Raw genomic sequence first — 16,036 nt, 5'->3', positions numbered from 1 at the left:
CTTTTTATAAAAAATTTTTAACGCCAGTAAGCGACTTGAACCCATGCTCCGGGGCTCTAACATGTGCGTGCCGGCTTCCCTTCTCTTCTCTCCGAAACCATAAGTCGCGTCCCGGGGGGGGGGAGGAGAGAAGGGAAGCTGGCACGCACACTTTAGAGCCCCGTAGCATGGGTTCGCTACAGGCTAAGGCGGGAGACAGGTCAGTGACGGAGGGAAGCTTACAACTTGCTCTTGCTTGCTTCAGGCCTTCCTTGCTGTCGGGTCCTACCTACTTTCTGTTTCTGTGAAGGCAGGACCCGGCAACGTGGAAGGCCTGAAGCAAGCAAGAGCAGCAAGTTGTAAGCTTCTCTCCGTCGCTGACCTATGGAAGATAGGTCAGCGATGGAAGGAAGCTTACAATTTGCCTTAGTCCAGCCCTGCACAACATACGGCCTGTGGGCCGCATGCGGCCCAAAACGGATCTCACTGTGGCCCACGCCCGATATGGCTCTCACTCCACTCTCTTGCTCGTGGGGGTTCAGACTATGCCAGCTTCTCCCATTGACAGGAACCACCAGCTGGAAGCGTCGCTCTCCTGCGTGCTTCTCAAGAATAGACCTTGACCCGAGAAGGGGAAAGGGTTGTTGAGGGAAGTCGAGCTGTGAAAATACGCATTTCCTTTTTCTCTTCACTGAGGCAGGAAGGCCCAGGAGCAGGAGAAGCGTCCCAGTTAGCCTAGAAATGGCTCAAGGCAAAGCCGTTCTGCTGTCGCTTGTGGGATCTTGTGCCTCGCAGCAGGCCCTTGACAAAAATGGGAAATTCCAGAAGATAATACTTCCAAGGATAGAAGGATTGGGAAGACGATGTGAATATGAAAATTTGCAGAAAGAAGACAGTATGGAGCAACCTTTTTCTGTTGGCTCACTGAAGAAACTGGCAGCAATGCCTGACCATACAGATATATCCTTGAGTCCTGAAGAGCAGGTGCGCGCTTTAAGTAAACTTGGCTGCAGTGTCACAATCATTGAGAACAATACTCCACACTGCTACTTCTGATCTGGGGTAGAGATGGAATGGATGGCAGCTGTATATTTAGAGTAGAGAAACCTGGAAAATGCATTTGTTCTTTATAACAAGTTTATAATCTTGTTTTTAGAAAAACTCCCTAATCATCGAGACTATCGGCAGTGTGCTGTACCAGAGAAACAAGATATTATGAAGAAATTGAAGGATGTGACCTTTCCCTGAACAGATGAGTTAAAGAAAACTCTTTTAAAGAAGTATGGAATGGAATACCAGGAAGACATCCAAGGCAGGAACAAACTGCAGACCAAATACCTACAGAAATTTGAGCAGCAGCAAATGATCGAAGAAGAAAAGAAGCGAATTGTACAGATGCGGCAGCAACAGTTTAACTATTTTGAAGATCAGCTCAGGAGGCAAGATTTAGCCCAAGATCAGATGAACATTAAAGAGCATTTGAAGGCATCTGAGCAGATTGAGGAGAACATGTCCTGTTTTTTCCATGCCTAAAAATACCACCTTGTCTAATGTAATCTCTGATCAGATCCTTAAGAGTGATGCAACTATGTATGCTGGACAGTCTCCTCTAGTAAACAGAGCTTTAAAGCCTGCAGCCATACAGAACCAGATGGTCAAAGGACTCCGAAGTGTAGTATTGCCAAGGGATCTGTCTCGCAAATTTCTGCTGCTGGCAGATGTAAACACAGCACAAGAAATAGAGACTTGTGGCATTCTCTGTGGAAAGCTGATGCATAATGAATTTACTATTACCCATGTAATAGTGCCAAAGCAGTCTGCTGGACCAGACTACAGTACTGTGATATGGAGAATGTGGAAGAATTATTCAGTGTTCAAGATCAACATGATCTCCTCACAGAAGAAAGACGGAGAGAAAGAGAGGCCTGGACCAAAGGGGAAAGACAGGGGGCAGATGCTGGAGAGAAGGGAAGGAGATAGAGATGCCAGACCATGGGGTGGAATGGGAAGGAAGGAAGGAAAGGAGAAGAGATAGATGCCAGAGCATAGGGGAGGAGGTGGAGACAAAAAATGGAGAAGGGGGGTGAAGCTGAAATGAATCATGTACAAAGGAGAGAAAGGGCACAGGATATAGAGTTTATTGAAGGGACATAGAAAGAGGGAAGATGCCATAAGGAACAGAGAGAGGGTGGACAGTGGATGCAAGGGGCAGAGAGAGGGTGGACAGTGGATGCAAGGGGCAGAGAGAGGGTGGACAGTAGATGGAAGGGGTAGAAAGAGAGGGCAGAGGCTGGGTGGAGGGGGCAAAGAGAGAGGACAGATGTTACATGGAAGGGAGTGAGGACAAACGCTGAATAGAAAGAAGAGAGTGAAGAGAATATGACTAAAGCAGAAACGACAAAAGGTAGAAAAAAATATTTTTGTTGCTTTACGTAGAATCAAGTAGTATTGTAACTGTATTGATTAAAGTTTATCAATAGGAAATGGAAATAAGGCAATTTGGGGGGGGGGGACTAAACCCCTTTCCCCAGGACAGGACAGGATACCATAACAGCTGTATACTGTACTGTCTTGAAGAAAGATTTGGCCTCTGAAAGCTAATTGAAAATAGGATTAGTCCAATAAAATGGTATTTTCTTATTTCTCATTATTTGTTTTATTTCTATTTGTTAATTTGTAAAGTGGTGATTGTTATGTAGAAGTTTTTTCAAATTTACATCTACTGTCTTTATATTTTGCACAGTAACTAAACTAAACTAAACCTTGGGTTTATATACCACATCTTCTAGAGCTCGGCACGGTTTACAGAACTGGGATAGAAAGGAACTCCAAAGGGGGATTATAGGATTAAGTATGAAGAGAGTTTAGAAGGGCTTTGTGTACCAGAGAGGGAAGGAAATGTTACATTTTTGAGAATAGCCAAGTTTTTAGATGCCTATGGAACAGTTGGAGGTAGCCCAAACTACGAAGTGGGGAGGTAAGATTATTCCAGAGCTCAGTGTTTCTGAAGGGGAGGGAAGTCCGTAGTTTTCCGACTTGGGATATGCCTTTTAATGAGGGGAAGGATAGTTTTAATTTTTGGGTGGATCTGGTGGAATTAGGATTTGAGGAATTCCAAGATAGTGGAATAACAGGAGGAAGGATGCTGTGAAGGATCTTGAAAGTTAGGCAGGCACATTTAAAATGGACCCTGGAAATTACTGGAAGCCAAGAGTGGTGAGACATGGTCAAATTTACTTTTTGCGAAAATAAGCTTAGCTGCAGTATTCTGTATCAGCTAGAGTTTATGGAGGCTTTTCTTTGTTAGGCTTAAGTAGATAGAGTTGCAATAGTCCAATCTGGAAAGGATGATGGATTGTACGAGGACAGCAAAGTGTTTTGATGGAAGTAGGATCTCACATTCCTCAGCATGTGAAGGCTAAAAAAGCATTTTTTTATCAAGGAATTGAGGTGGTCATTGACGGATAGTAAGGAGTCAATGGTGATGCCCAGAACTTTGCTTGAGAACTCCAACTGTAGTGTGGAGCCGGAGGACAGTGGGATGGAGGTGGGTAGTTGGTTTAATTTAGGGCTAAGCCAAAGTAGTTTTGTTTAGGACTCATTCAGTTTCATTTGTACAGTGAGGGCCCAGGATTGGAGGTTCGTTATACATGAGGAGATGTTCGCGAGGTTAGTGAGGTTCGAGTCTGTCTCGAGGAGGACCAAAATGTCATCAGCATAAGTGTAAAGATTTTCTAGGGGGGATAGGTGGAGGAGTTTCAGGGAGGACATATAGATGTTGAAAAGAATAGGAGATAGAGGAGAACCTTACGGGACTCCACATGTCGGTTTCCAGGGGGAGGATGAAGTGCCATTCATGAAGTTGGGTCTAAAGCTAAATTGGTAGGGTAGGAGAATAGAGAATCTTTCTTAGTAGGATGAGAGTTGGGTGGGTATGATAGACTCTAGCAATTTGGTTAGGAGAGGGATATTTGCTATTGGACGATAGCTGGATGGTGTGGAGGGATCTAGGTCAGCTTTTTTCAGTAGAGGGGTCAGAGCAATATGTCTTCTGTTGTCACTACATAACAGCATGGCAAATGTTGCACTTCTTGGCCACATGGCCTCTACAATACATGTAACACTATTTGCCTGTCTACATCTCGGGGAACCTCGGTGAGCACTTTTGACCCAATGGTCTCAAGCCACTGGTCTACTATCCCAGTGGCTGAAAGTGACCTCGCATCTCCGAGACTTGCTTCAGTGGTGGTTATCACCGACCAATATCTCCAAGGGCCTGCTATTCCAAGTGCCGCCATATCAAAAGATATTCAGGACACATGCTTCCCTGTTTGGATGGGGAACCCACCTCGATGGTCTCCATATCCAAGGTTCCTGGAGCCCTCCAGAAATAGCTCTCCATATCAATCACCTTGAGCTCCAAGCAATCCGCAGTGCTCTACACACATTCCAAGATCATTTCCTCAATCGAGTAGTACTCGTCCAAACAGATAACCAGGTAGCCATTTACCATGTGAACAAACAGGGTTGTATAGGGTCTCACCTACTTTGTAAAAAAAGCAATCCTAATCTGTTGCTGGACGATGCCTCACATTATTTTCCTGAAAACAGTCTATCTAGTAGGAAAGTAGAATATCTTAGCGGACAAGTTGAATAGACACCTACAACCACATGAGTGGTCACTCAGCTCTACCACTTCACATCAGATCTTTGCGGATTGGGGAACCCCAGAAGTAGATCTCTTTGTTTCCCTCTACAATCATAAACTTCCTTTCCAGACTCTTTACTCCCAATCATCTGAAGTGGGATACCTTTCTCCTCGACTGGTGACACAAGTTCCTTTAGGCTTTTCCTCTAAATCCTCTACTCGAGAAAACTCTACTCAAACTTTGCCAAGAACATGCCACTATGAATCTCATCTCCAAAATTGATTGATGCAATTCTGTGCTCAGAGTCCACAAATCAGTTTACACACTCCAAGCAGCCACCAAAATATTTTTCTTTTAGAGAAACTTATGAGCCTCATCAAATATCTTTCATAGCGGGAACTTTATGTGGTATCCTCATCGGCTCTTTTTTTTTAATCTAAATCTTTTCACTTCAATTGATTTATAAAGTGCTCTGTGCTTCATGATACATTTAGTTTAATTAGTCTGTTGAAGTGTATAGTGCTTTATCATTTCATTTTTACCACAATTCATAGATAAATTAGTAATAGATAAAAAACTTAGCTTTCTGGCAATTTTTGAATTCAATACATCACTCAGCATTTTATTATTCTTTAGTTTAGTAAGTAACTCGGTTCAGGAGGGTTAGACCCGACATGTTTTGCACATTGCTGTTTCAAGGGTCCTCCCACAACTGCCGGTGTCGATCCACCCTGCTAGACTTTGAAAATTTAAGTGGGGTGGATCTACACTGGTGATTGTGGGAGGACCCTTGAAACAGCAATGTGCGAAACATTTCTTTCTTTCTGCCTCCTGCATGCTTCCTCTCCTACAGTCTGCATTCCCTCCCCCAGCCAACATCTCTCTCCCTCCATGAATTCAACTTTTTACTCTCTGCCCTCTCCCCCTTCCCCAAGTGTGACATTTCTCCTTCCCTCCTTTCTGCCCTCCCCATCCATCTCTCACACTCTGTCTCTCTCTCCTATTAGCAACAAGTCTCCCTTTCTCTCACTGTCCAGTTGTCTTCAGAGATCAAGGCATCTCTCCCACCCCCCTCTACTATCACATCCAACATTTCTCCCTCTCTTATCCCCCAGATCATGTGCAGCATTTTTCACCATTGCCCACCAGCCCCATGCCCATTTCTCCTTCTGTCACCCCTCTCCAGCACAATGCTTCATCTCTCCCTCCAACACTATGTCCAATATTCCTCCACCTTGCAATCCCTTCAATCTGTCCCTGTGTTCCCTCCCCACCACCATATCCAACATTTCTTCTTCTCATCCTTTTCTTCCCCATTCATCTCTCTGCCTGATTTTCCTCTCTCTTCTTTGTGCCCCCTTCCCCCTGCCTTCCAGCCATTGTCATAGAATCGTGCCCCTCCAATGTTCCAACACGCTCTTCCACCCCTCCTTTTTCCCAGAAAGATCGTGTCCCCTTACTTGTTTGAGCCGCACTTGCTCCATCTGCCTTCAGCGGCTTGTTGGGGGGACACGCAGGCAGTGATTCACACCCTGCATGTGGCTGACCCACAAGCCTTCCCTCCAACGTCAGCTCTGACATCTGAGAGAAGGTTTCCAGGTCAGCTCTGTACAGCATGTGAAACACTACCGGCTGTGCATCCCCCCAACAAGCCGCTGAAGGAGCAAGTGCGGCAAGGAGGTAACTGGGAACCTCTCCCACCCCTCTGGCATCAGATGAAAGCCCTGTGGGTCGGCTTTGGTAGGGAGGAGAGGGAGGGCAGGCAGGGATCCCTGGCAGCGGCTTCCATGAGTGGGTCAGGCAGCAAGGAGGGATCCCTGGTGGCGGCAACGTGGCTTCAATGGATGGGCGGGCAGGGAATATTCTCCATGGCGGCCATGCCGCGTACCCCCAGGGGTATGCATACCATGTGTTGAGAAACATTTCTTTAGACAGTCTTTAGATTTTTACTTGTGAGAATGTCCAGCTGAAGTACTTGATACACTGTGCAACAGAGGTTTTGGGGCATGAATTGTAGTGGGTGTCCTATAGTGATTTGGGGTTGCTGAATTAAAAACTGACTTTAATTTTTTTGTATAACCCTCTGATTTTGGCAAAAGGGCATTATAATGCAAAAATTAAAATTTTTGCAATATTTTCTAATGCTTGGAGTAAATGTTATAACAATCTCTGAAATTTTAAAACAGTTTGCCTCAATTAGATTTTTAAGCTAAAGTGAGAAAAGTGCATGGATAGTATTGAAGAATGCAATCGAGAATTTTCTGGGGAATAGGAAAGCACTATGTCCAAATGGTGGAGACAATGGTTAAAGTATTCTGTGATCTCAAATAGAGAATGACACGGTGGTTGTTACCCGCGGCTAGACGCGAATAGCCGCGGGTAACCCGTTGAAACAGGGAAGAAAAAATAGTGCCATCAGTGGGGACGGGGACAAGGCCATTCACCACCCCGTGGAGTGTGAATGGACTTGTCTCCGCAGTGAGGCAATCAAGGATCGCGCGATCCCCACCCGTCTGATCGCAGCGTTCCGCCATCTCCCTCCCTCCACCTCACCTTAGATGTAGAGCACTGTTCTTCAACCGCCGGTCGCAGGAAATTTCTGCCGGTTTGCGCAGGGCTAGCAAGATTAAGGGACAGGCGCAAAAAAAAAAAAAAAAAAGCCTCCCTCCTTTTCCCCTGCTCTTACCGCCCTGCTGCAGTTGCTAAAGCCGACAGAAAGTCTTTCCGACGTCAATTCTGATGTCAGCGAGGACGTTCTGGGCCATCCAATCGCTGCCTGGCTGGCCCAGAACGTTCTCTCCGACTTCAGAATTGACGTCGGAAAGACTTTCTGTCGGCTTTAGCAGCTGCAGCATAGCGGTAAGAGCAGGAGAAAGGAAGGAGGGAGGCTTTTTTTTTTTGAGCGGCAGGGAGGCAGCAGGCTGGCTATAGCTAGGGAGGGAGGGAGAGAGGTAGACAGGCAGGCAGGCAGGAAGGCTTCAGGGGTGGGGGTGGGACAAAGTGTGGAAGGCAGTGAGAGGGACATAGGAAGGAGGCACTAGGGGCACTAAAGACATGGGAAGGAGGCACTGGGGGCACTAAAGACAGAAGGGGCACTAAGGATATTGGAAGGAGGCACTGGGGGTACTAAAGACATGGGAAGGAGGCACTGGGGGCACTAAAGACAGGAAGGGGCACTAAGGATATGGAAAGGAGGTATTGGGGGCACTAAAGACATGGGAAGGAGGCACTGGGGGCACTAAAGACAGGAAGGGGCACTAAGGACATGGGAAAGAGGCACTGGGGGCACTAAAGAGATGGGAAGGAGGCACCAGGGGCACTAAGGACATAGGAAGGAAAGAGGGAGGGAATAGAAAGGGATAATTCTTGGGCCTGAGTTTAGAAAGAAAGAAATGAAAGAAAGGATACACAGCCAGAAGGAAACGCCAGAGACCCATGAAATCACCAGACAGCAAAGGTAGGAAAAATGATTTTATTTTCAATTTAGTGATCAAAACGTGTCAGTTTTGAGAATTTATATCTGCTGTCTATATTTTGCACTATATTTGTCTATTTTTCTATAGTTACTGAGGTGACCGAGCTCGCGGAGATGGGGCGGAAACGGGGTTTTTAAATTTTAGTCCTAGTAGTTTGCCGGTCCACAAAATAATTATTTTATTTCTGCCGGTCCATGGGTGTAAAAAGGTTGAAAAACACTGATGTAGAGTATGACGGCTTTCTTTTTCGCCCAGCCGCATGCGTTCAAAAAGCCGCGCACGCGCGGTTGCTCAAGTTCATCAATCTTCTCCTCTTCTGCAACTTCCTGTTTCCGGTTGCATCAGAGGAGAATATTGAACAAATGAGCAGCCGTGCGTGCGGCTGGGTGAAAAAGAAAGCTGGCATATTCTACATCTAAGGTGAGGTGGAGGGAGGGAGATGGCGGAACGTTGCAATCGGTCGGGTGTCTGCTATTTTTGTATCACTGCGTGCCTGCGCTTACGTTCCAGATCCTCCTGTTGCTCATTGTACTGCAGCATCTGCATGATTATGTGCTCAGGTGGGCATTTTTAGTGTGCACAATTGACCTGATTCGAGCAATAGGTGAACATGGGGGACACGTCATTGCAAGGGAGGACTAGTCAATTGATTTATTTTATGTTCTGTTTTTACTACAGGGCAGAGGCACTGAAACAGATTCTCAGTGCAGTAGTAGTAGTGGCAGGACTCTCTTCTGTCTTCATAGTGTTTCGCAGTACTGAGGCTTATATGGATGCTGCGGGGACGGTGACGGGGCGGTGAATGGGATGACGGTGATGGGTCGGTGAAGGGGATGGTGGTGACGGGGCGGTGAAGGGAATGGCGGTGACGGGGCGGTGAAGGGGACAGTGAGCCGGGGCGGTGACGGGGACAGATTTTTTCCCTGTGTCATTCTCTAATCTCAAATTCAACGTGTCACTAAAAATTCATTTTCTCCACTTGCATCTGGATTTTTCCCCTGATAATCTTGATAGTGTTAGTGATGAGCACAGGGAAAGGTTTCACCAGGACATTGCTACAATGGAGAAATGATATTGGGGCAGATGGAACTCATCAATGCTGGCTGACTATTGATGAACATTAATTAGAGATGCTCCTAATCTCGTTTATAAATGCACTTCAACAACAAAACAATTCTAGAAAATAATATTTATAGGAACTCTTAAATCAGCGCAGTGTATTACATTACATTAGAGATTTCTATTCCGCCATTGCCTTGCAGTTCAAGGCGGATTACAAAAGAATTACATTATGACTTCTCATGCTATAAATATTAGCGATTTCCTCAAAAACTATACATTGTAGGAGAAAACTGAGGCTATTTTCATATACAGGAGGTCAAATTCTATAAAGTAAACCTAATTTTCCTCTTGCCCCAGAAAAAAGTTTAAATTTGTTGTGCAGTGTAATTGTAGCTTAAGTTTTCTGAGTTCAACCCTCTTATGTGATAACTCAGTAAGGGACTGCAGGTTAGCTCAGTTAGACACTTTTTAATTGAAAGAAACTGTCCACTTTCTATATTGGCATATTAATATTTAGTATTGTTCATTTTTTTTGTTAGAGACCATTATGGGTGGAATTACCGTATATACTTGAATGTAAATTGATCCCATATATACTCAAATATAAGTCGATCTGAATATAAGTTGAGTCCCCCATTTTCCCCCCAAAAAGGAGGAAAAATGGTTGACTCGAATATAAGACAGGGGCTTAATATTCAAGTGCCATGCCCTGCCAGGATCTGCACCCAATGTCCCCTCCCTGTCCTACCAGGCTATGCAGCTAGCCCCCCTCACTACTTGCCAGGTCCTGCACTCTGTCCCCCCTCGCTGCCAGGCTCTGCACCATGTCCCACCTTCCTGCTTTGTACCCTCTTCCCCCTCTGGTGGTCTAGTAGTAGGCCCTGTATGGGCAGGAGTGAACTTTCAGTGCTCCTGCCTTGCGCTCCTTCTTCTGTGCCCCTCCTTTTCGCTCTCTGATCTCATGGCCAGTAGCGCACTGGCACACAGGAGTGAACTTCTTGAGCTCCTGCCTGGCCCTGCGCCACTCTCTGAATGGCTGCCGCTAGTTCTCGTGAATCTCATGCATGCTTGTACGTGGCGCACATGTTGTCGGGGCAGTGGCCGGCTTAGCTCGGGAGCTGAAAGGTCGTGTGCATGCTTGTACAGGATGGTGGCCAGCTTGAATCAGGAGCTGGGAGGCGCTGGCGGACGGCAGAGGCATAGGCCGAAGCGGGAGAGCAGCCGCACAGGGACCCTGAGGAAAGGAAGCCACTTCTGGGCCACCATAGCAAACTTTGGTTGTGGAACAAATTGTCTGAGTTTGTATTATGGCCTATGGGAAACTTTGCTTTGATATACGAGTGCTTTGGCGTAAAAACATGCTTCTGGAATGAATTATGCTTGTAAACCCAAGGTACCACTGTACTACTTTTCCAAATTTCCAACGACTGCTATGTTGGATTTTAATTTTCATAGTGCTGTTTTCTATTCTTCAAACACAATATATTTTCTTCCCACTAGGGGCCTTCATGTTCCACTGACACTATATTTTTCTTTTTTCTTTAAGTGTACTTTACCACAACCAATAGGATGGCGAACTGGTTTAGGCGCTCTGCTCTTAGTAGTATTTAAATTTCCCTTACAATTGTCAGGTTTTTTTTTTTATATTTCTTTAATAGTTCACAACCACCTACATTCTTACTGTCCTTAACCTCATCTCTCGCTTCTACACAGCCTTTTCTGAAGTACCTCTGTTGCACAAGTACATAACAACATTATAGTGCAATACTGAGGACTCCAACCGCGGCTCCTTGGATTGTGTGTTCGGACCCTGAGCTTCCCATGTAACCACGCTCAAGTCATGTAGGGTTTCTTCTGCCTCTTTTCGTTTATAAAACTTCACTCTGACATACAGTTCTAGTATTGGGATCAAATCTCCAAGGTTCAGGTTCCAGGTCAGTTCTGGTACCTACTGTATTTTTCACTCCATAAGACGCACCCTAGATTTAGAAGAAGAAAACAAGAAATAAACATTCTGAACCAAATTCTCCCTGCCAGGCTCTGCACCCAACCCCACACTCCTTGCCAGGCTCTGCACCCTTTCCCCCCTCCCTGCCAGGCTCTACCCTGTCCCCCCCCCTCTTGTGGTCTAGTCTTGTGAGCACTCTAGGAACAGAAATATCGTATTTATCACTCCAGTGAGAGGCAGGCACGAGCCCCGAGCATGCCTGCCTGGTTCTGCGCCTCCGCCCGAATAGCGCCATCAGTTCGGTCCAGTGCTGCATTGGCAGATGTAAGTGAAAGGCAGACGCGAGCCCCGAGCGTGCCTGCCTGGTCCTGTGCCGCCGCTCAAATGGTGTTGGCTCCTGCGAGTCTCGCGAGAACCAACAGCACCATTTTGGCGGCAGCGCAGGACCAGGCAGGTGCGCTCAGGGCTTGCGTCTGCCATTCACTTCCGCGGCAGATGGGGGAGCCTGCCGATGCAGTGCTGGACTGAGCTGACGACACCATTTGGGCAGTGCAGAACCAGGTAGGAGCGCTCAGGGCTCGCACCTGCCTCTCACTGCCGCGGCAGATGGAGACTTGGGCGGCCGTCCAGCAAGGGAGCCTGCCGATGCAGCGCTGGACTTCCAGGATTACATAAAGGTATGGGGGGGGGGGTTATTCGCTCCATAAGATGCACCCTTATTTCCACCCCCTTTTTGGATACATATTTTTCTGTCTCATTCTCTTCATTATTAGTTTTCAGCCAACCAGTCATTCCGGACTTTGCTTCCATTGGACTATGTTTTTTTCTGGCTTTACTCCTCTTCTGATTGCAGCCACATTCTTGCTTACTCTCTTCTTTGTATCTTTCCTATCAATTCTTTCAAAGGAAAAGGTCCTATTTCTCCTCATTAGCATTCTGATGTCTGAGCTCTGTACTCTTCTCTTGGTAAAGTCTGTAGCCCGATGTTTCAAAACAGAGAGGTATCCTAAGGGTTCACAGGACTGCCTAACACTGAAGACCTGGGTTCAAATCCAGCTTGAACTTTCAAAAATTTTGCATATTCCGTTCTCTAAAATTTTAAAATATTACTGCTTTAGTGAGAGCATTTCATACTGTCTATTCCAGTTTACTGTTGCTTCAGTCCCTTTTCAACTAATTTCTCCTCTGTTTTCTTCCATTAGCTCTGTTCTTCTTAAAAGACATTACAGAGCTCTCACACAGCTTCATATATGACTTAATCTTCGCCATAGTACAGAATTTATTTCTTTTTCTATGCTTTTGTTCCTGGCTTCATCCTACAGCATTAGTATACAGTATTCAACAGGAACCATCCTTTCTTTCTTTTTCCAATTTTTGAATTTTCACTCTCCTTTCCTATCTTCTCAAGAGGACATGTATGGCTTTCTGGGATTTTCTCATTTGGTACTTCTATATGTGCCATTTTTTCCTCTTACCCTTTCTACTTTTCTTCTGGAGTTGTCCTGGCTAGTGCTGCCTGATTTCTGATTTGAATCGATTCACCGGAAGTTGCATCAGAAAAGAAGCTTCCACCCACACACACGCGACTGCAGGCAGGCAGGTACTTCTATATGTGCCATTTTTTCCTCTTACCCTTTCTACTTTTCTTCTGGAGTTGTCCTGGCTAGTGCTGCCTGACTTCTGATTTGAATCGATTCACCGGAAGTTGCATCAGAAAAGAAGCTTCCACCCACACACACGCGACTGCAGGCAGGCAGGCTTTGCCGGCTTCAGTAAGTTTATTTTCTAAAGTGCCGCGAAGGTAAGGGGGAAGGAGGGAGATAGATTTGGACGTAGTTAGGGAGGGGGCCACACGCGATTGGTGACCGCGTGCCTTCCCTCCCTTAACTGCGGGGACAAGGCCATTCACTGCTCCACGCAGTGAGCACTTCCCCCCACTGTTTTGGTGGGTAACTGCCACCGTGTCATTCTGTAGTAAGAAACCTAATTTTTCATTCTTGTACAATCCCTCTGGAGGCTGAACTCGGACGTATCAAAGCAGTCCCAATTCTCAGGGGGAGCCTGATGATCTTGCCGCCAAAATGGAAGCGCCAAAGGCCTTATCACCCCTAGCTGCCACATAAAGTAAGTAAAACCCGGTAAAGTCCACATGGCCGCCCTACAAATCTCCTCAGGTGAAACCGCAAGAGATTCTGCCACAGAGGAAGCCAAGCCTCTGGTAGAGCGAACCTTCACCCCAAGGGGAGGCTTCTTCCCCATTGAAACATAGGTAGCGGAAATGGCCACACATATCCAACATGAGATGGTAGCCTTAGAAGCAGGCCGATCCCAGTGCGCGGGGTCCGCTAGAGCAAAGAGATGATCCTACAGACGGAAATCATTAGTGGCCTCCAGGTATTTCTAAAGGAGATGCTGCACATTCAGAGACCGCAAAACACGCTCCTTAGACTTGGAACCCAAAGGAACAAAGGCTGGCAGCTGAACTTCCTGGTTGACATGGAAAGAGGAAATCACTTTCGGAAGAAAGGAAGACACAGTCCACAAAATCACTGCCGACACAGTAATGCGAAGAAAAGGATCTCTGCACGACAGAGCCTGAAGCTCAGACACTTTCCACGCTGAAGTGACTTCCACAAGAAAAAATGGGCTTAATGGCAAGCTTTCTCAGAGAGATACCATCCAGAGGTTCATAGGGCAGACGAGTGAGGGAGTATAGAACCAAATTCAGGTTCCACGTCGGATATGGTAGTCGTAAGGGAGGCCGCAGCCTCTCGGCTCCCCTCAAGAACCGGACAACGTCTGGGTGAGATGCCAGAGAACCCCTGAATGAAGAGGGACTTAAACAGGAAAGTCCCGCAATCAGTACACAGAGCGAAGAGACTGCCATACCCTTCCTGAGGCCAGCCTGCAGGAAGTCCAGAACATGAGCCATTGACGGTACCAAATGGTCCACCTGAACCCCCGCACACCAAGCCTGAAAGCATCTCCAGGCTTTTGCATAGGCCGATACAGTTGATTTCCGCATGCTCTGTAGGAGCGTAGCAATAACCGCAGAGGAATAACCCCTGGCCTTGAAGGCCACTCGCTCAAGCCCCAGGCCATAAGACCAAAGTGGTCCAATCTTGAAGTGCAGTCGGGCCCTGTGTGAGTAATCTCTGATGGTAAGAAAGGCAAGGAAGACGCAGACCCCTCTCTGAGCTCGACCTCACAAGTGCTGCATCCCAAGGTCTTCTGGGCCAGACTGGAGCCACAAGGATCACAGAACCTCAATGAGAGGACACCCGGCGCAAAACACCCCCTATCATGGGCCACAGGGGGAAAGACGTACAGAAGTTCCCCTTCAGGCTAAGGTTGAACCAGAGTGTCGATTCCTTCTCCGCCAACCTCCCATCGGCAGCAGAAGAATCTGTCTGCCTTCCTGATCTTTGAAGATGCCATCAGATCGAAGGTGGGACGACCCCAACGGCGTACTATGGCCTCAAACGCTAGCCCGGACAGGGACCATTCTCCCTGGTCCAGAGGCTGATGACTGAGAAAGTCTGCCTGAACGTTGTCTATGCCGGTCATATGAGCTGCAGACAAAGCCAACCGATAACGCTACGCCCAAGCAAAGAGCCTCTAAGCCCAGCAGGGGACTCCTCGAGCCCCCTTGATGGTTGACATACCACATCTTAGTAAAAGGACCCCTTAATCACACATGTACCATGGAGTTAACATGCAACTTTGCATTGTCAAATGCATGGAAAGCCTAAAGTAGTTAATTCAGAAGTTTTGCATTTCCCCCATGGCAACTGCTCTTTGGTAAATAGGAACCTATTATATTTGAATTTGAATGTAAGCTGTAATGTGCTTGAATGAGGGGGGCTAGAAATACTAGTACTGCCAAATTAAGGGAAATTTTTTTAATTTGATTCGCTTTTTCTGCCCAATTGGGGGTGTTTATTTTTTTCAAACATCCTGGTAGGTTTATTATCCCAGGACAAGCAGGCAGCATATTCTCACATGTGGGTGACGTCATCTACGGAGCCCCAGCACGGACAGCTTTTCAAGCAAACTTGATTGAAGTTTCAAGTTTGCTACACTGCACCACGCATGTGCATGCCTTCTCGCCCACTAGAGGGTGCATCCCACCTCGTGGTCCTCAGTTCAGTTTTTTCCGCGGAGCCAGAAGCCCTGTGGAATTTGAGCTCTGCTGTTTTTGCCTTCTGTTGCCGCGTCCGGTGGATTTTAATCGGTCGCTGTGCTTTATTTCATCTTTTCTTTTGTTTTTGAAATTATTCTACCAAAAAAAAAAAAAAAAAAAAGTTTTCTTTCCGTTCGGCTCCGGGGGCTCCCGTGAGCCGCGGCCCGGCCGTCCTTGCTTTCGGCCGGTTCGGTTTTCATGTCCCGTCCCTTGACGGGTTTCAAGAAGTGCACCCGGTGTGAGCGGTTACTTTCCATTACCGACCCACACCGGTGGTGCTTGCTCTGCTTAGGGCCCGAGCATCCGACTGACTCTTGCGATCGGTGCTCCACCTTTCAGGCCAGAGCGCTCCGCCGACGCCGTGCCAGGATGGCGGAGCTCTTCGAGGTTGACTCCGCGCCGGGGAAGGCCTCGACGTCGGCCTCGGCTTCGGCCCCGGCCTTGACCTCGGCCTCGGGATCCTCGGCCTCGCCACGTCCCTCGACATCGAAGCCTACTCCTTCGACTAAGCCTGCCTCGGGTAAGTCCTCTCTTCCATCCTCGACTCCAGGGTCGACGAAGAAGCCATCTTCGGGCTCCTCAACGGCGGGGGGGGTCGTCCTCGGCCCCGCCCAGAACTACGGCCACTAATGCCCCGAGGGAATACTCGAGACCAAGGTCGCCCTCCAGGGAGCATCCCCCGGCCTCGGACCTGCCGACCATGGTGGGGATCCCGGCGTTCCAAGACTTGCTCTGAGCC

The 16,036-nt window shown here is 47.3% G+C and overlaps 1 protein-coding gene and 1 pseudogene across 1 annotated transcript in view; both read left to right on the top strand.

Moving 5' to 3' along the window:
- The window catches only part of PPP2R5C (protein phosphatase 2 regulatory subunit B'gamma), a 322,861-nt gene that overhangs the window by 65,818 nt on the left and 241,007 nt on the right, over window positions 1-16,036 (top strand). The window lies entirely within an intron of this gene.
- Window positions 877-12,368, top strand: LOC117363644 (annotated as a pseudogene).

The sequence above is a fragment of the Geotrypetes seraphini genome, chromosome 7 (assembly GCF_902459505.1).
Source record: "Geotrypetes seraphini chromosome 7, aGeoSer1.1, whole genome shotgun sequence".
Taxonomy (NCBI): Eukaryota; Metazoa; Chordata; class Amphibia; order Gymnophiona; family Dermophiidae; genus Geotrypetes; species Geotrypetes seraphini.
This window is presented reverse-complemented; position numbering and strand designations above follow the sequence as displayed.